Source organism: Ranitomeya variabilis, chromosome 7 (assembly GCF_051348905.1).
Source record: "Ranitomeya variabilis isolate aRanVar5 chromosome 7, aRanVar5.hap1, whole genome shotgun sequence".
Classification (NCBI taxonomy): Eukaryota; Metazoa; Chordata; class Amphibia; order Anura; family Dendrobatidae; genus Ranitomeya; species Ranitomeya variabilis.
Genome location: NC_135238.1, coordinates 181,786,105 through 181,810,131, shown reverse-complemented (window position 1 = coordinate 181,810,131; position 24,027 = coordinate 181,786,105). Strand labels below are relative to the sequence as shown.

Below are 24,027 nucleotides of genomic sequence, written 5' to 3'. Positions count from 1 at the left end.
CTGATCGCCTCCATGCCACACCGCATTGATGCAGTAATTGATGCAAAAGGAGCCCCGACCAAGTATTAAGTGCATTTACTGAACATAAATTTCAGTAGGCCAACATTTCGGATGTTAAAATCATTTTTTCAAGCTGGTGTTATAAAGTATTCTAATTTACTGAGATAATGACTTTTGGGTTTTCATTGTCTGTAAGCCATAATCATCATTAACAGAAATAAACACTTGAAATAGATCACTCTCTAATGACTCTAATATATGAGTTTCACTTTATGCATTAAAGGGGTGCAACGTTAGTCCGCCTCCAAATGGTGCACCCTGGGTAACACTAAAGGACTAACAATCTTGATGACCAAACAATCAAATTATATCTAGATCTCTTGGTCAATATATTTTATATAATTTTGACTCTGATTTCTGTTCTTTTTTCCCCTTTCAATCACTGTTTATTGTTCGTTATTCATTCTTATATGATGTTAAAATATATGTTCATATGATTAAATAAATATGCATTAAAGAACTGAAATAAATTAACTTTTTGATGATATTCTAATTTTGTGAGATGCACCTGTAGATAGCGGTCCTATGTGTATGGTTTGCTCACATAGCAGTCATACTGAAAAAGATATAATCTGTCTGTGATTGTCTGTGATTGTCTGTGATTTTGCTTGCAGACATGTAGGTAACTACATTCACATAACATCAAATTTGGACAGATTTTGTAAGAATATATACTTGGCTAAGCATCAAACAAACTACAGTCTTTTAATAACATTCTCTAAGTTTAAGTTTTATTACTCGTGTACAAAGACAACAGACAAAGAGAAAACCATTTGAAGTAGTCAGATTGGGATAAACTGGACTGAAATCATCTTCATGGTTCTGTTCCACATTGTAAACGTTTTATGCTGCAATAGAGAAAGAAATAAACACTAAGAAAAGACAAAACAATAGATGACACTAACAATAGGATTACTTCTGTCTCATTATTTCTTAACCCCTTAGCGACCTATGACGTGTATATCCATCATAGGTCGCCTCCTCCTCTTTGATGTGGGCTCCAGCGATGAGCCCGCACCTTTTCCACCACTTGACAGCTGATCTGATCATCTGTCATGTGTCCCTAACAGCCACGGGGAGAATCGTGATTGACTCACAGCTGTTAACTAGTTAAATGCCGCTGTCAATCTCTGATAGCGGCATTTAACTTGCGCAAACTGGATGCATGTCTTAGCTCCACCCATTGGTGCCCTTGTCACATGATCACAGGGCACCTATGGGTTGACATGACAACCTGGGGACTGCTGAACTGCTATGAGCACCGCCCGGTGTAACACAAGCGATCAGAAAAATCACAGCTTCTAGTCTCCCATGGAGACTATTGAAGCAAGTAAAAAGTAAAATAAAAAGTTTTTAAAAAATATAAAACTTCAAATCACCCCCTTTTTGCCCCATTCAGAATAAAGCAATAAAAAATTAACAATACACATAATTTGCATTGCCTCATTCAGAATCGCCCAATCTATCAAGATCAGTAAAAGGCATAACGAGAAAAAAGTCAAAACGCTAGAATTACGTTTTTTTGGTTGCTGCAACATTGCAATAAAATGCAATAACGGGCAATCAAAAGATTGTATGTACACCAAAATGGTATCAATAAAAATACGAGCTCGATGTGCGAAACATAAGCCCTCACCCAGACCCCGCTAAATGGAGATGCTACGGGTCTCGAAAAATGGCAAACTTTTGCATTTTTTTACCACTTAAATAAAAAAGAACCTTTACATGTTTGGTGTGTACAAACTCATAATGAGCTGGGGAATCATAAAGACAGGTCAATTTTAGCATTTAATGAACATGGTAAAAAAAAAAATGAAAACAAAAAGAGTTGTGGAATTGCACTTTTTTTGCAAATTCACCACACTTAGAATGTTTTCCTATTTTTCAATACATGATATGGTAAAATGAATGGAGTCATTCAAAAGTAAAACTCAACCTGCAAAAAACAAGCCCTCACATGGACATATTGACAGAAAATGTAAAAAGTTATGGCTCTGGGAAGAAGGGGAGCAAAACACAAGAAATGCAAAAATGGAAATACCCCTGGTCTTTAAAGGGTTAAAGCACCTCTCCAGCATTTTTTTTAATACAGCACAGGAGTGGCGTCACTAATCTAAGTTTTCTGACCCTAGTTTTATACTTACCAGCCATCGTCTTCAGCTCTTCTAGGCGCCTCTCTAGTCCCGATCCACTATCTTGTGACTGCAACTTCTCGCTGATCGGAAGTCAGAGGTAACGGCCACAAGCTCTCAGTATAAGTTTATGAGATCCTCGTTCTGGTCCTCATAGACTTACATTAATTTGTGACTTCGTGATCGTCCAGCAAACAGTGGAGAAATCCGGCAGGTGACAAACGTCAGAAGACGACTGGAGCGGCACCGATAAAAGATGAAGAAGCTGGCTGGGAAGTATAATTCTAGATGCAGGAAACTTAGATTAATGGCCCCACTGTAGGGGTAAAATAAATGAAAACACTGGAGTGGTGCATTAAGCTACCTACACATTGAGTTTATATATATTACTAGCTGAGGAGCCCGGCGTTGCCTGGGCATAGTAACTAACTGTGGTTAGTTAAAACACCTCACTTCTCTCATTTTCCCCCTCACATGTCTCATTTTCCCCCTCACTCCTCTCATTTTCCCCCTCACACCTCTCATTTCCCCCCCAACACCTGCCATTTTGACCTCACACCTGTCATTTTTCTATCACTCCACTATTTTCTCCTCACTCCTCTCATTTTGCACTCACACATTTTCATTTTCACCTCACTCCTCTCATGTTCACCTCACACCTCTTATTTTCCCCTCAGTATACACTTGTATGTCATTTCCCCTGTATATTGTATATACCTGTATGTCATCTCCTTCTGTATATAGTATATACCTGTATGTCATCTCCTCCTGTATATAGTATATACCTGTATGTCATCTCCCCTGTATATAGTATATACCTGTATGTCATTTCCTCCTGTATATAGTATATACCTGTATGTCATCTCCTCCTGTATATAGTATATACTTGTATGTCATCTCCCCTGTATATAGTATATACCTATATGTCATCTCCCCTGTATATTGTATATACCTGTATGTCATCTCCTGTATATAGTATATACTTGCATGTCATCTGCCCTGTATATAGTGTATATACCTGTATGTCATCTCCCCTGTATATAGTATATACCTGTGTGTCATCTCTCCTGTATATAGTATATACCTGTATGTCATCTCCCCTGTATATTGTATATACCTGTGTTTCATCTCCCCTGTATATAGTATATACCTGTATGTCATCTCCTCCTGTATATAGTATATACTTGTATGTCATCTGCCCTGTATATAGTATATACCCATGTGTCATCTCCCCTGTACATAGTATATACCTGTGTGTCATCTCCTCTTTTATATAGTACAAGCTTTGTTATACTTAGAATGCCCTTTGTTGCCTATATTAACCAATCAGAGCTCAGATTAATTAACTGTAGCAAAATAGAAGCTGAGCAGTGATTGGTTGCAATTGGCAGCTTGATAAATCCCCAGCCAACAGGAAGCCCTCCCCCCTGGCAGTATATATTTGCTCACACATACACATAATAGACAGGTCATGTGACTGACAGCTGCCGTGTTTCCTATATGGTACATTTGTTGCTCTTGTAGTTTGTCTGCTTATTAATCAGATTTTTATTTTTGAAGGATAATACCCGACTTGTGTGTGTTTTAGGGCGAGTTTCATGTGTCAAGTTGTGTGTGTTGAGTTGTGTGTGGTGACATGCATGTAGTGACTTTTGTGAGATGAGTTTTGTGTGGCGACATGCGTGTAGCAACTTTTTGTGTGTCGAAAAAAAACACAAAAATTGAGCTTAACTTGAGTTGGTACACATGCAAAGGTTAAACGCATGTTCACATTGTCCACAAAACATTAAAACCTACAAGAGAAAAAAGTAATAAGCATAACGCCCAAACCCATAACCCCATCAGGGGAGTGGGCAACACTCCATATATCTATTAAATCACATCAAGACCACAGATATATATTGCCGTGATCCAAGAAGTGCCATACAGATAATTTAAAATACTTTTATTTTTATAGATAATTTAAAAATACAAACCAAACTAATACATATATATACAAAGATGCCTCATAAAACAACCTATAGCGGTCAGCAAGAGCAGGATATTATTTTACATCCCGCAACAGGAAGCACACTGGGAATAAGACAAATTGCCGAAAAAATCAAGTTATATATAGTCTCTTAAATGTTACCACTGCATAATTATTGCACACATGCCCAATTGAATTGTGCTAATTCCGGACTATTACCGGACTCTAATATACATCGGCACACTGAGGGTTAAGCTATAATGTACACCGCATCTCAAATGTCTCCTCCCCGTACCATCTACCTGGACATGGTGAGCGGTGCGCCCCATCCCCTGCACATATTACCTGTTCCGTGCTCCCCGTTACACGTGCCCAGCCAAATGGCGTGCTGTATCCGCGAACCCCGACGCGCGTTTCGCGTTTGAGCTTCTTCCTGGGGGAAGCTCAAACGCGAAACGCGCGTCGGGGTTCGCGGATACAGCACGCCATTTGGCTGGGCACGTGTAACGGGGAGCACGGAACAGGTAATATGTGCAGGGGATGGGGCGCACCGCTCACCATGTCCAGGTAGATGGTACGGGGAGGAGACATTTGAGATGCGGTGTACATTATAGCTTAACCCTCAGTGTGCCGATGTATATTAGAGTCCGGTAATAGTCCGGAATTAGCACAATTCAATTGGGCATGTGTGCAATAATTATGCAGTGGTAACATTTAAGAGACTATATATAACTTGATTTTTTCGGCAATTTGTCTTATTCCCAGTGTGCTTCCTGTTGCGGGATGTAAAATAATATCCTGCTCTTGCTGACCGCTATAGGTTGTTTTATGAGGCATCTTTGTATATACATGTATTAGTTTGGTTTGTATTTTTAAATTATCTATAAAAATAAAAGTATTTTAAATTATCTGTATGGCACTTCTTGGATCACGGCAATATATATCTGTGGTCTTGATGTGATTTAAAAGAGAAAAAAGTAAGCAAAAGCCCTGATGTAACTAAGGAAAAAAGCGAAAGTGCATTTAAATAACACAGAGTTTTTAGTAATACTGTTTTTGATCAAAAAATAGCAAAAAATTCAGTTACCTTGATGAGGTGGGATGGCTTTTGTGCTATTTTTTGATCAAAATACAGTATTACTAAAAGCTCTGTGTTATTTAAATGCACTTTCGCTTTTTTACTTAGTTACATCAGGGTTTTTGCTTACTTTTTTCTCTTGCAGGTTTTTGTGTGTCGAGTTGCATGTGACAGGTTAGTGTAGCAAGTTGCGTGCAGCAAGTTTTGCGCATGGCATGTTTTGCGCGTGGCGAGTTTTATGTGTGGTGCGTTTTGAGTATTTGCAAGTTTTGTGTGAGGCAACTTCTGCATGTGTTGCAACTTTTGTGCATGTGGCAATTTTTCCGCGTGTGCAAGTTTTCCGTGTGGCGAGTTTTCCATGAGGTGAGTTTTGCACGTGTGGCTAGTTTTGCGTGAGCCTAGTTTTGTATGTGGCGAGTTTTGCATGTGGCGAATTTTGCGCGTGGCGAGTTTTGAGCAGTGACTTTTGTGTTTCGACTTTTATGTGGCAAGGTTGGTGTATGTGTGGTGAAATGTGTGCTGAGGGTGGTATATGTGTTCGTATACGTGACCGCCACGCGACCAATCACAAGCCGCGACGTCATCTAAGGTCTTTCAAGTGCTCATTCTTAGGAACGGAGGCTGGCGGTTACATCGGTAAGGTCCAGGCTGCGTCGGAGAGGTGAGTATATCAATATTTTTTATTTTTATTCTTTATTTTACACGTTAATATGGATCCCAGGGCCTGAAGGAGAGTTTCCTCTCCTTCAGACCCTGGGAACCATACAGGATACCTTCCGATACTTGGTGTCCCATTGACTTGTATTGGTATCGGGTATCGGCGATATCCGATACTTTTCAGGTATCGGCCGATACTATCCGATACCGATACTTTCAAGTATCGGACGGTATCGCTCAACACTAAGTATTAGATTTGTACCGCAGTTTTGCTAGCAAGATGACATAGTTCCATAGGTTGAAGCAAAACACAGGTCCATCTGTCTAGATCAATTATGCTGTTTGCTATTTATTGCTAAATTTTATATAATCCTTAATCTATTACATCAGATTTAGAGAATTTGTTGAGTTGTTGAGTACATGTACAACATTTCCACTATATCTTTATTGTGACTAGCAACATGTTTTACATATTTTTGACAGATTGATGGAGAATTGCAGCTCACAATGGCTATGCTATACTCTGCGCGAAATGCTGCCTGATCAATTGTACAGTATAGGTTAAGTAAATTACTCTCTACGGCTAGGAGGTTCCCACGATTTGTATTTGGTGAGTTTTTGATGTTAGGTTTCATTCATTGCGGTTTTGAGTGTTTTTATCACATTTTTGATGCTTTGTTTTTTTTTATCTTTTCAGTATGTCATATTTTCAATAAAACTGTTTTGTTTTTGATACTTCCTAATATTTGACTTTGACAACATTCATTGATACGGTTATGTGTGGATTATATGCTTTTTAAAAAATGCATACGCACGTTTAAGCATAGTAAATTTCTAAAACGTGCCGAAGATCAGTTTATGTTGTGTAGATAAAAAAAGCACATCGGGCATGAGATTTCTACAAATTCCATCCATTTAGCTGGAACTGTAAGGGTATATGTCCACGATCAGTAAACACTGCAGGTTGGACTCTGCGTACTTGTGCAGAGTCCAACCTGCGGCGTCCAGGTGTTACAGCGTAGTGGATGGGATTTCAAGAAATCCCATGCCCACTATGCATCCAAACACGCCCACGGAGACGAACATGCAGCGCATCTCTCCAGACCTCAGTATGTCAGTTTCTCTTGTGAAGACGCGAGTCTACTCAAGAGAAATTTCACCAATAGAATATGTTGGGTGGGGTGAATCCACATGGTTCACTGAACACATACGGATTCACCTGCGTTCAATGGACGGCAGTGCTTTGGATGCAGCGAACATACACTGTGTCCAATGCGCTGCCACTTCCAGGTCGTGGGCACATACCCTAAGAAGCTGCTTTTTTTGTGTCAACAACTCATCGCGAGAACTCATTCTAAAAGGTATATATCTAGACAAAACTGGTACACCGAGAAAAAAATCTAAAACAAAGTATGCAAACTTTATACAAAGTGAAGTGAATAATGTATTCATGAGACTGTCAAAATCAGAAACACTTTACAAACAAGTTTACAATCTCTGAGTCACAATCTCTCTTGCTAGCGCTAAATAGGGAAGTGTTGCATAAAGACAATGTAATAAAGAGAAGTCCGGTAATTATAATCTTATTTATAGATAATCTTGAGATGATGAGTCATATAATTCTTCTCATGCATTCTGACTCAGGAGAAACTCCATACATGTTGGGGCAACTTGAAAATACTGTAGAAACAGTGAAATATTGTTCGTTTGGTGATGGTTAAAAAGTATAATTATCCTGTAAGAGATGAAGAAGAATAAAAAGATATTTTTTCCTATAAGGGATGGTGCTGTATTTGTCATCTCGATACCATGGAACCATACTGTACCTCCGCGAGCGTCTGTGTACACCTCTGTTCACAGTGTGCATAAGACCTTAGACATACAGTAGATAGGAGTCAGACATGGGGAGCTCTGTCCATCTCACAAAGGCCTGACTGATATATTGTAAAATTACATTGACTGTTCATGATCATATAAATTCAGCAAGTGTTGATAGATTCATTGATGATAAAAAGCAGGCACCCACATTATGATGATCACCGGGAGCACTGCCCAGTTTATATTACTTATATGTGAGGGAATTTGCCTTTAGAACTGCAATAATCTGATCAAAGAACTTTGTGAAAAATATTTTTTAGGCCTCATTCAGACATCTGTGCTTGTTCTAGTATGCAATAAAAGGGTACAAATGTAATCAGTGTTTTGGATGCGAGTTCCATCAGTGTTCGGTCAGTGTCAGTTTTTACTATCAGTGTTTCATCTGCGTTTTTCCCAGATAGATAAATAATTGATTTACAAAGTTTCTCCTCTACATTGCAGTTCTAATCACAGACAGCACATGGACTGATGACATCCATATGCGGTCCATGATTTTCACGTATTAATGGACTTTTATGGGAACTTTTTATTTATGATGCCAGTAAACGATGGACACGTCTCTGTGATTTGATTGCACAGTCCGCAAAAAAACACGGACATGTGGCCAGCACCATAGACTTTAATAGATACGTGTTCTATCAGCGAAAACCACAGATAGAACATATGTGAAATATGGATGTCTGAGGCCTTAGATGGTAATACCCACAAAAATCCCCTATTAAAAAGGCTTCTAAGATGGCATAAACTCATGGTGTTTGTTATAAGCATTTAAAATGCCAAAATAAACTGGTGTTCCCATCTCCAAGAACCTATCCCAATATATAGTAGGTATTATTATAATAAGAATATTAGCAAATATCTTCAATTAGAAATGTAGTATAGTTTTTCTGGTTCGCTATGTTGCCTACCCCATGTGCAGGGCCTTAGGTCTCCATAGTTATGTCCACTGATATAGTGACAGTTACTAATTGAACCAAAGTTACATTGGTTGAAAAAGACCTAGGTCCACCAAGTTTAACCTTTCTCCACCACTCATAAATTTTGTCACTAAATTATCTATAACCTACAATATTATTTGCATTGAGGAAACCATCCAGCTCTTTTGTTAAAAACTGTTATAGTGTCTGCCATTATTACCTGTTGTGGTCGGGCTTTCCACAGTCTCACTGCTCTAACTGTAAAGAACCCTTTCCTATTTAGCTGTCAGAATCGTCTTTCTTCCACCTGTAATGACTGCTCCCTGGTCCTTAGTATGGTCTTTGGAAGGAATAAGTCATACACCAGTCCTTTGTACTGACCCCCATCTACATAAATGAGATCTCCTCTGAGGCATCTTTTTTTAAGCTAAACAAGCCCAACTTTTCCAACCTCTCATATGAGAGGACTCCATCCCTTGTAATAATCTAGTTGCCCGCCTTTGAACTTACTCTAACTTCTGAATATCCTTTTTAAAATGTGGGGCCCAAAACTGGATCCCATATTCTAGATGTGGCCTCACCAGTGATTTATAAAGGGGTAACAATACGTTGGCATCACGGGATTTTATCTCTCTTTTTATAAACCCTAATATCCTGTTTGCTTTTGCGGCTGCTGTTTGACATTGAGTACTACTGCTCAGCTTACTTATAACCAGAATACCAGTGTCTTTCCCTGTTCTGTAGTCAGTCAGATCACTTTATTTATCTGTTTAACAGGGGGGAAATGTATGAATATGGCATAATTAAACCATCAAGGTAGAGCTATTTTATGGGGGGGTTTTAACCCTTTTTTTCCTGTTTTCACCAGCATCACTGTACCAATAAGAATTTTATTCACATTTAAGCATGCAACAATTCATACATGAATACAATTAATAATTATAAATACAATGTATTAAATTAACTAAAATGAAAACATCATTATCAAAAATTATTCATACAAATGTTCTAATATTTTAAATGCAATTTGGATAAAGTTGACTTTGAAATTTTACTGTGCAGCTTAAACAATTATTCATTTTTATATGCTATATATTATATATCATTAGTGCAGTCACCATAAAATAGCATACTACTAATGTTTCCCATGATGCCCATGGGGACCAGGTGGTCCATGGTGGCCAGGTGGTCCATGGTGGCCAGGTGGTCCATGGGGGCCAGGTGGTCCGTGGTGGCCAGGAGGATGAATTCCATGATGAGGTACATGATGAGGTCCATGGTGTGGAGGTGGATGACCTCCATGATGGGGTGGACCATGGTGGTGGGGATTAGGATGTGGGGGAGGACAGGCAGGTGGTCCTGTAATAAAATATAGCTTTAAGAACACATGCTCAGCTGAGAGTTCAAGTGTATGGGTGACTGGGAGAAAAAGCTTTGGGACAAACAAACTTTCAAAATGAGCTCTTAGCCGACAACTAAGTTATATAAACACTTTAAGCCCTGACAACTGTAGTGTCCCAACACAACAGAGAACATGTAAAGAAAGCCTATAGGTACCGTCACACTCAGCGACGCTGCAGCGATATAGACAACGAGCCGATCGCTGAAGCGTCGCTGTTTAGGTCGCTGTAGAGATGTCAAACACAGCAGCTCCAGAACGATGCAGGAGCGATCCTGTGACGTAACGGCGACTCACTTATCGTTCTCACAGGTCATTAGCTCCATGTTTAACATTGCTGACATCGTTGCTTTTGCTGTCAAACACGACGATACACGCCGACCTGATGACCAAATAAAGTTCTGGACTTCTAGCTCCGACCAGCGATATCACAGCGGGATCCAGATCGCTGCTGCGTGTCAAACACAACGAGATCGCTATCCAGGACGCTGCAACGTCACAGATCGTTGTCGTTCTCGTTGTAAAGTTGCTGAGTGTGAAGGTACCTTAAGACAGGAATTATGAAGTATTGAAGAATGTTGTAAACCTATGAGGGTTCAATAAAGCCCCTCTTTGTTTGGCAATCCCCGCATGTGTCTACATGCAGCCACAGGGACTCAAATTCATTATCCGAGCATGCTCAAGATACTCGGATAAACACCCGAGCATGCTCGGATAACATCTTATCCGAGCACATTCGCTCATTGCTAATGGCCAGTAACAGTATTTCTGACATCAGAAAAAAAATCACTATTTTTCACCATTAATTAAGAGCAAATACAGCAGAAAGATAGAATTTGTGTGGGTTTATACTGGTCAGTTACCATGAACAAGGTTTCCTAGGAATGCTCACCTTCCAATAATCAAGCAATGTAAATAGACTGTCACTCACTTGATGAAAAATCAAAATGTTCATTGCCTGAAATGATTTTAGTACCTGCTTAAAAGATCATTGTTCTTAGCAGCAAATTGGCCTGGGTAACTAGGAAATGTGCTGCCGATTTTGGTGGCAGCCTATGTGCACAGAATGATCTATTACTGATCGTTATAATTATTATTATTTATTGTTATAGCGCCATTTATTCCATGGCTCTTTACATGTGAGGAGGGGTATACATAATAAAAACAGGTACAATAATCTTGAACAATACAAGTCACAGCTGGTACAGGAGGAGAGAGGACCCTGCCCTCGAGGGCTCACAATCGTTCTGTGTATTTCTAAAGTGTTGTCAGTCTGATTAGACAGGCTATGAGAAAAATTGTTGTTGGGCAAACTGGTTGCCGGTCAGTGGTTGTTTAACAGAAGTCAACCTATATAAACCCAGCCTTAAGCACTGAGCTGTGCTGATGAGTAGTACCAGCGGAGCAGGCGGGTATACGCAAAGAAGAACTATGTCTAATTGACACAGATAGATAGAATATATATTCGAATAACTATATATAAAGAGTGATACTTGAAAGTTTTTGAACCCTTCAAAACTTTCCATATTTCTGCATAACTTTGACTTAAAACAAAATTAGATTTTCAGGTTACAATTGTGCAGTCTTGTCCACCACTTAGGTCCAAACAATCTTGGTGCAACTCTCTCCAATATTGCCAAATTACTAAGTCCAAGAAGCAATGTATGTTCTCCTCCAAACGATTATCTTTATTATATTACAGCATATACAGGATAAAAAAAGACATAGGGCTTTTTCAAGCCATATAAAAAAGACATGTCTTCCTTTTTGTATATTGCTTGAAGTAGTTCCTATCTGGCCGAAACATCGCTTTTTTTTATCATGTATATGTAGTGATATAATAACGACAACCTTTTGGAGGAGAACATCCAGGGACTGGTATTTTTTAAAATCAGATTTTCACACAAGTCTGAAAAGTAGATAAAGAAAACCAACTAAAACAAATTAGTCAAAAATATTATATTTGACATGTTTTAAATTAGGAAAATAATCCAGTATTGCATGTTTGTAAGTGACAAAAGTATGTGCATCATTTAGATTAGCAGAAAATTTGAAAGTAAGATTCGAGTATGATGCTTTTAATTAACGGGTGATAATTAAGTGTTAGTGTGTGTGACCTGTTTTATTTAAAGAACGTAGATTAAAGTCTGACTATAATAACCCATGTTTGTGGAAGTATGTCATGACACAAGCAAAGGAGATTTCTCATGATCTCAAAAGAAGAGTTGTTGATGTTCATCAGATTGTAGACACTTACAAAACCATCTCTTAAGAGTTTGGACGCCACCAATACACAAACAGAGAGACTGGGTACAAATAGAGGAATTTCAAGACAATAATCACCTTCCCCAGGAGTGGTCAACCACCAAAAATCACTTGAAGAGCAAGGCGAATAATAGTCCACAAAGGAACCCAAAGTAACCTCTAAGCAATGTTAATGTTCATGAGTCCACTACAGGTGGGCACTGAACAACAATGGTGTGCAGAAGGAGATATGAACAATGTTTTATGGATAGATAAGATCAAAATTATGCTTTTTTATTAAGTGAGAAGCATTTTGCACATGGAAACACGAGAAGCAAAGGAATGAAACTGAAAGGGCGAAGATACAGATTAGATATTAAAAAAACCTTTTTGATAGTGAGGGTGATCAATGAGTGGAGCAGGCTGCCACGAGAGGTGGTGAGTTCTCCTTCAATGGAAGTCTTCAAACAGAGGCTGGACAGAGATCTGTCTGAGATGGTTTAATGAATTCTGCTTTGAGCAGGGGGTTGGACACAATGACCCTGGAGGTCCCTTCTAACTCTAACATTCTATGATTCTTCAAGATTCAAGCAGATGTGCAGGACTAATCAACAATTACCTGAAACTTTTAGATGCAGTTATTGCTGCACAAGGGGTCACTGAGAGATACTGAGAGCAGAGGTTCACATATTTTTACCACTCCCAGATATGATATTGGAACATTTTCCCTTTTAAAAAAATAGCAAAAAATTGTATTTTTGATTCGATTGTTCTTTGATTTGGTATTTTACCGACTCTTAGGACTTTGTGTGAAAATCTGATTTTGTTTTAGGTCAAATTAATCCAAAAATAGGAAACATTCTGAAAGATTTACAAACTTTTAAGCACCACTATACATGACAAGCTGTGCAAGGACTAATCCAGGCACAAAAATAGTGAAAATTCAAGTACATAGTGAGAAGGGCAACATGTCAATTATATGGATTGTAAGACTCAGACTGCGCTACGAATATATAAGACATACCGTGGTGTGGATGGTGCATTATTGAGAACCTACAAGAAGAAAAGAATCTTCAGAATACATGCATACGTTATATACATATAATGTATTACTACCTACAGACTGCACTTGATACTCTACAAGAGTGATGAGACCTCTAACAAGTCTGCAACAGCTTTACATGCACAATTAGCTTCTCTATGGGCTCTGCTCCTAATTAAACTGGAATGAGCTGTTTGTAGGATCAATCAATATAGAATTTATACTACTAGCACTTATTGATGTATCAACCTCATCTCCATGCCGGTGCTCACCGTACAAAAACTGCAGGGTACTTCAGAAATACTCCTCAATTCATCATTACTGTTTCCCCACTTTTATGGAGTACTTTTTGTATTTGGGCCTTAATCTTTATACGTTTTGAGCCATTTTTTTAAGTTGACTTTCTTTTTTTGTGTCTTTTTTATTCTCCCTCAGCAACTTTGCTTATCCAGATATTTCAGACAGAATCACGAAATGTTTTAGTTTTTTGGGGGAGTCATCTCACTTCAGTCCCTGTCTGGAGTAAGGTTTCTGGTGGAGTTTTTAATAGACCTTTTTAAAGGATTTATGAACTTTAGTACAAAAAGTCTCAAAAACTGGTTAAAGACAAAAATTAAGAGCCTTTCTGAAAGTGTGCCAAATTCATGAACCGTGTGCATCATTTTGAAGAAACTAGCAAAAAAAGTAAAAAAAAAAATATTCCTTAGGTCTATATAGAGATTCCCATCACTCATCGATAAATAGAAAGGTAAACAAAAATATAAAATTATGTAAAAAACAAGTTTTATACTTACCTCTAAGTAGACTAAAAGTTTTCAGTGGGAATAGTGAAAATCGTATGAGTGAAAAAGAGCAGTTTCATCATTTATATGAAAAAGGAGAATAGGGAGGGTTCGGTTGTAAAATACGCAATCGGAAAATACGAGTGAAAGGTTACATGATCCTGTACATTGTCAACAATTCCCTCCCATACCCATCATGAGACACACAACACTCCCTGTAAATGAGCAGGCTTTCCTGCCTTTTTTCCATCGCGTTTGGGTTAAAGTTCAGTAACTGATCTCTATCTTACTGTTACATATTACCTTCTGTCCTTTAAAAGACATATACAGTTTTGAAATGTAATTTAGTACTAAACTAAAACTTCCTTATTATTGAATTTAAAAAGTCATTTTCATAAGGGAAGAAACAAGCCTAAAAACATGTACAGAAATATATTTGCCAGACAATGGCTTTGATGAAGGAAAACCATATTTCTGATGTCCTATTATATACCTGTGCTCATTCAGTTTTCCAATTCAGTAAAACAAAAAAAAAAGCTGTGTGCAAGACATTTCTGAAACTTCATCGATTTTTCTGGTACTGTAAAAAGCAGCTATTAATTTGCATTAAAAAAAAAAGCTGCAAAAACTCAACATCTGAACATACTTATATATTAGTATATATTAACTAGAACAATAACTGTAGCCCAAAAGAGCAACTGGCATTTATTACTCTTGGTGGTTTCCCTAAAAACATGACTGCTCCTTAGTTGCTCATGACACAGTCAATAACTACTTTTAGTTTCCTCACTAGCTATAATTACTGCAGATAATAAGTGGTTTAGACAAAATGTAATAAAGGTTTTTTTGCAGTTTATAAATTAAACAAGTGTGATTATTATGTACATTTATAATGAATGTCGCCTAGCAGCAGCGATAATAAAACACTGACCTGTATCTCTAATTGCTTTATGTTTCCCAGCACACTCCCACAAATATATGGCATTGGTAGCAACCTAACAAGCATGAAAAAGAATAATGTAATTATCTTACACTATAAGCTAAGGAATGTTACAGCGTTCTGATAACTTGCAGCAGTTTAATTTTAAAGGGAACCTGTCATCCCGGTTTTTCACTCGGAGATAAAAATACCGCTACATAGGGCATGAGCTGTGCTTTACAAAAGTGTTTTTTTTCTACCCTGATTCCCCACCTAAGCTGCCGAAATTACTTACCAAAGTCGCCGTTTTCGCTTGTCAATCATGCTGGTCTGGTCTGATGGGCGTGGTGACAAAGCTGTTTCTTCCCCCAGATCTTGCTTAGGTTTCCGTTGGTGGCGTAGTGGTTTGCGACTGCGCAGGTGACGAAAAAGAGCGCGATCTGTGCTATATCCCTGGTGATCGGTGGGGGCGGCCATCTTCCTGTAAAAAAACTTGGCGAAACGTCCTCTTTAAATGCTTGTAGAAATGTTCCTAAAGGTTTCAAGCGCAACTACCTATACTCACAGGTAGAGTTGAGCAAATCTCCCATAATTTGTTGAGAAATTTGTTGCAAATTCGATTCTCTTAGAATCAGTTCACTCATCTCTAGGCTCTGCTAAGTCTGCGAGGGAAATCTCACCCATACCAAAAATAAGCACATCCCGTAGATTAGAACAAAGTAAATAAGTGTGCATTAACTGAAGACCATCTGTCCAAAGATAAACACGGATTGTTGTACCTGATGTCTTTATGTTTTCACCACGTGACTGTGTAAACGTCTGTCTGTTTCCGATATGCGATCACTGTTTTAATGTTGAGGAAAGTATAGAAGTATGTGTCTCCTCATCTATAAGTTTTAAATCTTAATCATAGTGACCTAATATTTTGCTTTTGGAATTTTTTTTTAAATGTGTATTTTTCTTAATGACCATATAAAATGATGAGAGACATATAAAATATACAATTCCCAACCATTTGTCACCGAGAAACAAAAACCTTGTTGAAGTTGAAAGAGTAAACAATACACAGGAACTTGCAAAACTTGCCACCCTTCATAGGGAATGTTGACTTGGGCTCATCAACTGGAGAAGTATTGTTGTTCCTTATTACCATATCTAATCCTTTGATGATGACAGATGTAAGGAGCACATTTTTCCATTGCCCAATTGTTCTTACAACAAAGGACACTGGTCCTGGAAAAAAAGAAGAACCTTTTATGTACTCTCAAATTGACCCGGTATTGTATGATCCCATTGAGCATGTCCTTCCTCAAGTAAATGCGACTTTGAAACCCATAGACATTACAAATGGTGAAATTCATGATAACATCCGCATCATAAATTGACACACTCATTTCAAATCTGCAGTACTGGTTAATTTACTCTGTGGATTTTTTAACAAGTTTGTGAATGAGATTTCTTGCAAAATCCCATTCTCTACACTACTATTCAGTGGATTTTCCACGCATACCCATAGTAAAATCCACAGCGTATTTGCAAAATTAAAATGTGTAAGGTTCTGAAAAAATTCACACAATCCAAATTTTTCAAAACTTTGCTCACTGTTATAAACAGTAATGTAAAATAAATGTATCTAAAATCCTGTAAGTTAACAAACAAAATACAATTTTCGACCTGAAATAACAGGTGCTTTACTATTTTTCTTACAAATAATTTTGGTATGTGATCACCATAAAGAGGATGTCTGATTCATGACATAGGGTATACGTGAGTTCCGTGATCTGGAAAATTCACCCAATTCCCTTAAATAATCCCCAAAAACAGCCTAAAGAATAAAAATTAGATCGCACGCAAATTAATAGACTGAGACAAATGTTGGATTTAATTGGCCACAGCAGCCATTTTATTAAAATAAAATATAACAGAACTTTTATAACAACCCAGAATAGGAGGGGCGGTCCTCGAGGCCCTAAAGTTATAAAACTCAGCATCCCAAATTCCACAATGTCCAGCCCAGGATAAGTCTTACCCCCAGCCGTAAAGCACCAGCTCAGGGACAGATAACCAATCCTGGTCCACCGAACCCACCCCCATGCCAGGGGCCCATAAATCCACCTCACGCGGGATAACCGGACCGCGCCTTGTTAAATTCTCTCATGGGGGGTCCAGGACCTCTCAAGATCCCCCCCCCATTAAACCACCATTTACCATTTCCACCGACCTCGAGGACCTCCACCCCCGCCAAACTGCCGTGACAACATTCACAAAACAACAAATACATTTAGGCACCTCTTTAAAGAGTACACAAAAAACCCTCGCGGGTCGACTTCTCCCCCATTACTCTAACCAAACAAGGGAGGGCGGGTGGGAGATTCCTCACTTGTCACGCAGGTACCTAAAATGGATGCCTGCGTGAGGAGTGTGCCCCCTTTTATGTGCCCCCTCCCCGCAGACCCCCAGTTCCGCCCACTACATTCAAAAAATGCCATTAAGCCACCTCCTCATATTCCAATTAACCCTTAACTATATACACCCATCAAAAACTGCTCCAGCTCCCCAGGTCCCACGTAACCCCGTCATGGCGGCCTCCCCTTAAGTGCCGTGGGCCCCCCAGTACGGCCTTTCTTGACATAGGGTATACGTGAGTTCCGTGATCTGGAAAATTCACCCAATTCCCTTAAATAGGCCCCAAAAACAGCCTAAAGAATAAAAATTAGATCGCACGCAAATTAATAGACTGAGACAAATGTTGGATTTAATTGGCCACAGCAGCCATTTTATTAAAATAAAATATAACAGAACTTTTATAACAACCCAGAATAGGAGGGGCGGTCCTCGAGGCCCTAAAGTTATAAAACTCAGCATCCCAAATTCCACAATGTCCAGCCCAGGATAAGTCTTACCCCCAGCCGTAAAGCACCAGCTCAGGGACAGATAACCAATCCTGGTCCACCGAACCCACCCCCATGCCAGGGGCCCATAAATCCACCTCACGCGGGATAACCGGACCGCGCCTTGTTAAATTCTCTCATGGGGGGTCCAGGACCTCTCAAGATCCCCCCCCCATTAAACCACCATTTACCATTTCCACCGACCTCGAGGACCTCCACCCCCGCCAAAAACACGAATGGCCTGACACCTTAGCCATTCATGTCCCTCCACACCTTCAGGCTTAATTCAATGCCACTGCGGATAGCCAAACACCACATGTCATTTCCCACCGCGTTCAGGTGCACGCCATCGGCTCTCCAGTAAGCTCCTTGCCCCGATTCCAAGTCCACATGTCTCACGGCCAACGCACTATTCCTCACCATGAACCGAGATATAGCCCTGTTTATTTTGATCCGGGCCCTATTCACCCCTTCAAGAGATCTAGCACCTCGCCAATTTTTACGCGGAATGATTTCAGACCACACCAACAACACTTTTGGAAACATGACCCAGAACCGCAGGATATCAAATTTAATATCCTTAATCAGCTCCCTACAAGACCGTTTAGCCAAATCATTACCCCCTAGATGAATCACCACAATCTCTGGTACTCTATCCAGTCTAACAAAGCGATGGAATTCAGGTAACCATTCCTTCCACAGCATACCCCTTTTACCGATCCATCGTAAAGTCACTGTGTCTCGGGAAAGACCCAATTGGCGACCGTCCGGGCGAACTGCAGCACGCAATGCAGCCCACACAACATACGAGTGCCCCATGATCCAGACGAGCACCGGATCAGCCCCTGCAATAAAGAAAGAAAGGCAACAAACAATTAACTCACCACAGCCGCCCCTAATTCACAATAGGTTTGGGCGAACATACGACCGGAATCTTGAAGATTCCCACCTCCCAATTCTCCTAACCACATCTTCTCCAAGGCCCAACCTAGCGGCTTCAGTCGCTGCCCCGATCCTGAAGGAATGCCCGCTATATTGAGTTGCAGGTAAGCCAGCTGCAACCAAACATTTCCTAAATACCGAAACAAACTGAAAACGGGACAAGAAAGCCCCATTTTCATGCACCAACAATGGCTCATCCAACGCACCGCCCTTTGCCAAGTACTCCTTCACTGAAGCCACAGGGCATAAAGGGGATCCCTCAACACTGAACAGCACCACTTTGCACCCTTTCCCATACACGTCCGTCTTTGAGGCCTTAACAAACACCACCACCCTGTTCCCTTCCACATCAACGTTTTCTCTTAATAAAGTACCTCTTTTACTAACGGACGGGCTAACCAACTCTCCTAACCGAAATGCCCCGAAGAAGGCCAACGAAAAGGCTGCCCGGAACAGAACCACTTCCCATTCGGAAAAACACACCCCCTGTAACTGCCGACCAATAGCTGAAAGCACCTCATACGACACAGGACGCCGTCCGTCTGAGGCCTTCCACCCTTTTTTCCAACCCCGAGCAACTTGCCGAACCAAAAAGGATTTCGTTATATCCCTACGCCCTCTGCATTTAAGGTTGAATGCTAGCCCCGCCAAAAACTTATTCAAACGCGAAACAGACCAACCTGCCTCCCAATGATGACCGAGGAACAACAACAAACCATACTCCTCCTCTATATCTGGATCCAAACTTGACATCCAGGATTCCCACAGGCTCCAAGCCTGATTATAATGAGACCAAGATGAGTCCGCGAGCGATTTGGTAAACAACTCCGCTACGGCCCTCGCGGCAGGTTCCACAATTTGACTGGACAATCCAGACCCGCGCTCTCCGCCTGGGGTGCCAAATCCCGGAAAAGCTGCCCCTGAAATTGAGAAAGAGCGACAACTATTGGATCTGGCGCTGACAAGCCAACTTCAAATACAATCCATAAATTGAACTTAAGGCCCAGAAAAACCAAGTGCTGCAAGACCTTCACTACCGCCGGCGTAGCCGCTGATAACGAGTTCACCGCCGTCACTGTTCCATCATGCTCACAACAAAAAGAAATCTTCAAGTTCCTCAATTTGTCGCCCCACAGGGCCAACGCCACTACCCTGGGGAACAAATGCAGTAGTAGCCGATTGTTCGTCAACCCTTCCTCCTTCCATTCTTCAGGCCACGCCGCTGCAGACCAGCTACCACGAAAGAAAAGACCAAAGCCACTCTTTTCGACAACATGAACCAAAATGCCCAAGGAAGCGGCATATGCAACAGGCTGAATCCACAGAGATCTACCGTTGTACTCGTCAAGAAAATCTGCCCACACCTTCAAATCATCACGAAATTCTTTCTTTATCCTGATAAAATGCAAAGGGGACTTTACCCCAACTGTTGCCAACGATAGGCGGCGGCAGAACGCACGACCCATCGGCATTATCCTGCAGGCAAAGTTCAGTTTCCCTAACAGGGATTGCAAACCGCGCAAATTTATCTTTTTCAAACCGATCGCATTAACCACATCCTGACGTAATGCGATGAGCTTATCTGCGGGTAGCCTACACTCCATTGCTACCGTATCAATTTCAATGCCTAGGAAGCTCAACACTGTCACCGGACCAACTGTTTTTTCCTCCGCCAAAGGCACACCGAAGTTTTTTGCCACACTCTCCATTGTGTGCAACAAGATCGAGCAATCTGCTGATTCCGCTGGCCCTATAAACAGAAAGTCGTCCAGATAGTGTGAACATGAACGAATCCCAGACATGTCCTTCACCACCCATTCCAGGAACGTGCTGAAGGCCTCAAAATAAGCGCAAGAAATTGAGCAACCCATGGGAAGGCAACGATCAACAAAATAGCCGCCATCCCAAAAACAACCCAATAGATGCAAACAGTCGGGATGAACTGGCAACAAACGAAAGGCCGCTTCGATGTCGGTCTTCGCCAGCTTAGCCCCCTTTCCGCATGTTCGAACCCACTCCATCGCTGAATCGAATGATAAGTACGACACCGAACTTAACTTGGGGTCGATACCATCATTAACCGAAGATCCCTTCGGAAATGATAGGTGATGGATCAACCTATACTTATTAGGTTCCTTCTTAGGGACCACGCCAAGAGGTGACACCCTCAAATTTGCAAACGGAGGAGCAACATACGGGCCTGCCATTCTTCCCAAAGCAACTTCCTTCTTCAACTTATCCGACACAACTTCCGGGAATTGTAACGCCGATTTCAAATTCTTTCTTTTCAAACTAACGACTTGCTCAACATAAGGAATTCTGAAACCTTCCTTAAAACCATCACGTAATAACGCCGCAGCTGACCTATCTGGGTATCTACTTAGAAATGCCTCCATCACGACCCACTGTACCGGACTCACCCCTTTTTTCAGCAGAGTCTCCGCCTTTTTGCCTGTTACCTCTGAAACATTTTGAGGCGCTATGCGCCCCCCCACATGAAGAACACTCGTGTCTAAATTTACACTTGCTCCCGAATCTGCATACCCCATCATTGAAGGCGAAACACAGTCCTTTTTGTACAGCCGCCGAGTGTCCTGACTGTCCCGAACTCCCGGCGCTCCCATGAAAAGGCTGGCTGGTCTGACCTAAACGGGCCGGGACCATAACTCTCATCCACAACGCTATGTCCTTGTGATCCCACCTAATGTTCGGTCTAAAAGCCTTCCGCTGACGAAATTGTTCGTCATAGCGTAACCAACCTTGTCCCCCGTAGGTCCTGTAGGCCTCCCCTATGGCATCTAAATAACAAAATAGCGCCGAGCAATTTTCTGGGGCCTTCTCCCCAATTATGCTAGCCATAATAGCAAAAGCCTGTAGCCAATTTGAAAATGATCTGGGAATCAATCTATATCTCCGTTTCTCCTCATCCTCTTTCTTAGAGTCCTCCTTTCTAGGTCTGTCCAAGTTAAATCTCTCTAGGGGTAAAAGAGAAAAAATTTCTATGTACTCCCCTTTCCAGATTTTTTCCCTAACTTCTTGTTTTAAGTGCGCCCCTAAAGGGCCCTCAAAACAGACGTAAACCTCCCCCTTAGCCGCATCGTCCAGTTGCGGGACGTCCTCCTTCTCCTTATCCCGCGAAGCTCCTTCACTTGACGCATCAATCCCTGACCCAGGCCCTACTGATAACGCCGGTGTAGCTCCGCCAGTCTCTCTCGATGTGCCCCCAGTGTTTGACGCAGGACCCGCACTGCTGGATAAACCTGAAAAATCCGGTAACTGTCTAGACCCCTCAAACGACCCCGTATGTCCCAACCAAGCTGCTGACGGCAAAGCCCCCCTGCTAATCCCGGACCCCCACAAGCCTGCTAGCTCACCTAGACCTCTCAGAATTAAACCCATACCCCCACTAGCAACTCCCGAAGTTACATCAGTACTCCTAGCCTCAGGGGAAACTATGCCTGGCATATTAAGCAAAGGAAAAATGTTCTCACCTAGCTGCCTGGGTGCTGTGAGCCCAGCAGCCGAAGGTCCAGCTCCCAGCCGAAGGTGTCCGTATTCCATGCCGGACTGATCCGCGATGTTGGCCGCCGAACTCCTGCCAACCGTAACTGGAGACTGGCGACCTGGTGAAGACGCTGACTGCCCTGGCGCTGCAGATGTGGAATAGGCCGAGCCAGCATCCTGCCGCCCGCTGGAAGATGAGTAGCTTCTTGGTGCTGATACGTCCCTGTCATCGCCTCCCGAAGCCATCGATTGACGCCTGTCAGAAACTGTAAAATCCTGGCCACCACCAGCAGAGGGCGCTGCTGCGCTGATATTGCTGGAGCTGTGACCAGAAACCTGAAAACCCTGGCCATCACCAGCAGAGGGCGCTGCTGCGTTGTTATTGCTGGAGCTGTGCGCTGCTAAGGGCCGCACGCTGCTGGCAGAGCCGACCGACTGCCGCTCGCATGGTCTCCGCTGCTGAGGGGCCGCCGCAACTGACCCCCGTCTCCTCGGCTCACGCTGCCTCCCACGCCGAGCGGTGCCAGCAGACGTGCTGGCGGCCGCAGACCCTGCTCCTGCACCAGACGCCCCACGCCGACCGGTCACTGAAGGAGGGGAGGAAGGTTCCGCCCCCCGGTGTAGGCCCCGCCGTTCAATAGGATTCCTCCCGGCGCTGCGCTGCACGGTGGAGGGGGCAGCGCTGCTTACCGGAGGGTCCCTGGAGGGGCTCCTGTTTCGGCGCCGGGCCCTGGGGATCACATCGGGACTTAGGCGCGCCGGAGGTCTGGTCCTCCGCGGCCGGCGCCCGTCCTGCTGAACCTGGGAAGGTGCCTCAGATGTATTCTGGAGGAGACTGGTCACCGAAGCATTCAGCCAGTCGGTCCCCTGAGAGCTGGCTGCCGTCCGGAGACGCTGAAGGATCGCTTCAATATCCATGCCGGTTAGTGTAACGGAGATTCCTCACTTGTCACGCAGGTACCTAAAATGGATGCCTGCGTGAGGAGTGTGCCCCCTTTTATGTGCCCCCTCCCCGCAGACCCCCAGTTCCGCCCACTACATTCAAAAAATGCCATTAAGCCACCTCCTCATATTCCAATTAACCCTTAACTATATACACCCATCAAAAACTGCTCCAGCTCCCCAGGTCCCACGTAACCCCGTCATGGCGGCCTCCCCTTAAGTGCCGTGGGCCCCCCAGTACGGCCTTTCTTTACCTGCTGAATGTTTAGATTCAGACGGGATGATTTCGTCTTATCATTACAACATTTACCTTTCAAACCAGTCACAAGGAAATGCTTACACACTGCAAGTCACAGAATCGTAATCATTGAACACGTACACATTGTTCCGGTGTGTACAGTGATTGTTAGTGTATAGGCCTTGAAATGCTCCATGTCATGTAAATGCCAATGATTTTTTAAACTTTGGAGAATATAGAGAGCAGTACATGACTTTACTTTGACTTTTTTACTGTAGAAAAGTTCCTACAGAGATCTGATGTTTTGGTCTGTTTATCTTGAATTTAAAGGGAGCAGATCAGTGACGGATCAGTGACCAGATAAGGACTCATATGAGGTTCTCAGACATGATCCAACTGAGGAATTTTTGCAGGAACTCTCAGGTATTGTAAC

At 41.9% G+C, this 24,027-nt stretch overlaps 1 long non-coding RNA gene across 2 annotated transcripts; it reads right to left on the bottom strand.

The window, feature by feature from the left end:
• Positions 1–763: 763 nt before the first annotated feature.
• Positions 764–14,299, bottom strand: LOC143784309 (uncharacterized). Of its 2 annotated transcripts, none has more exons than XR_013217761.1 (4): positions 14,171–14,298; positions 13,359–13,387; positions 9,810–10,050; positions 764–908 (listed from the first exon to the last, which is right to left on the bottom strand). It is a non-coding gene; the product is annotated as an uncharacterized LOC143784309 (long non-coding RNA). The 2 variants fall into 2 exon arrangements; XR_013217760.1 differs by lacking the exon at positions 764–908 and adding an exon at positions 7,298–7,631 and having other exon boundaries at positions 7,723–10,050; positions 14,171–14,299.
• Positions 14,300–24,027: the final 9,728 nt, after the last annotated feature.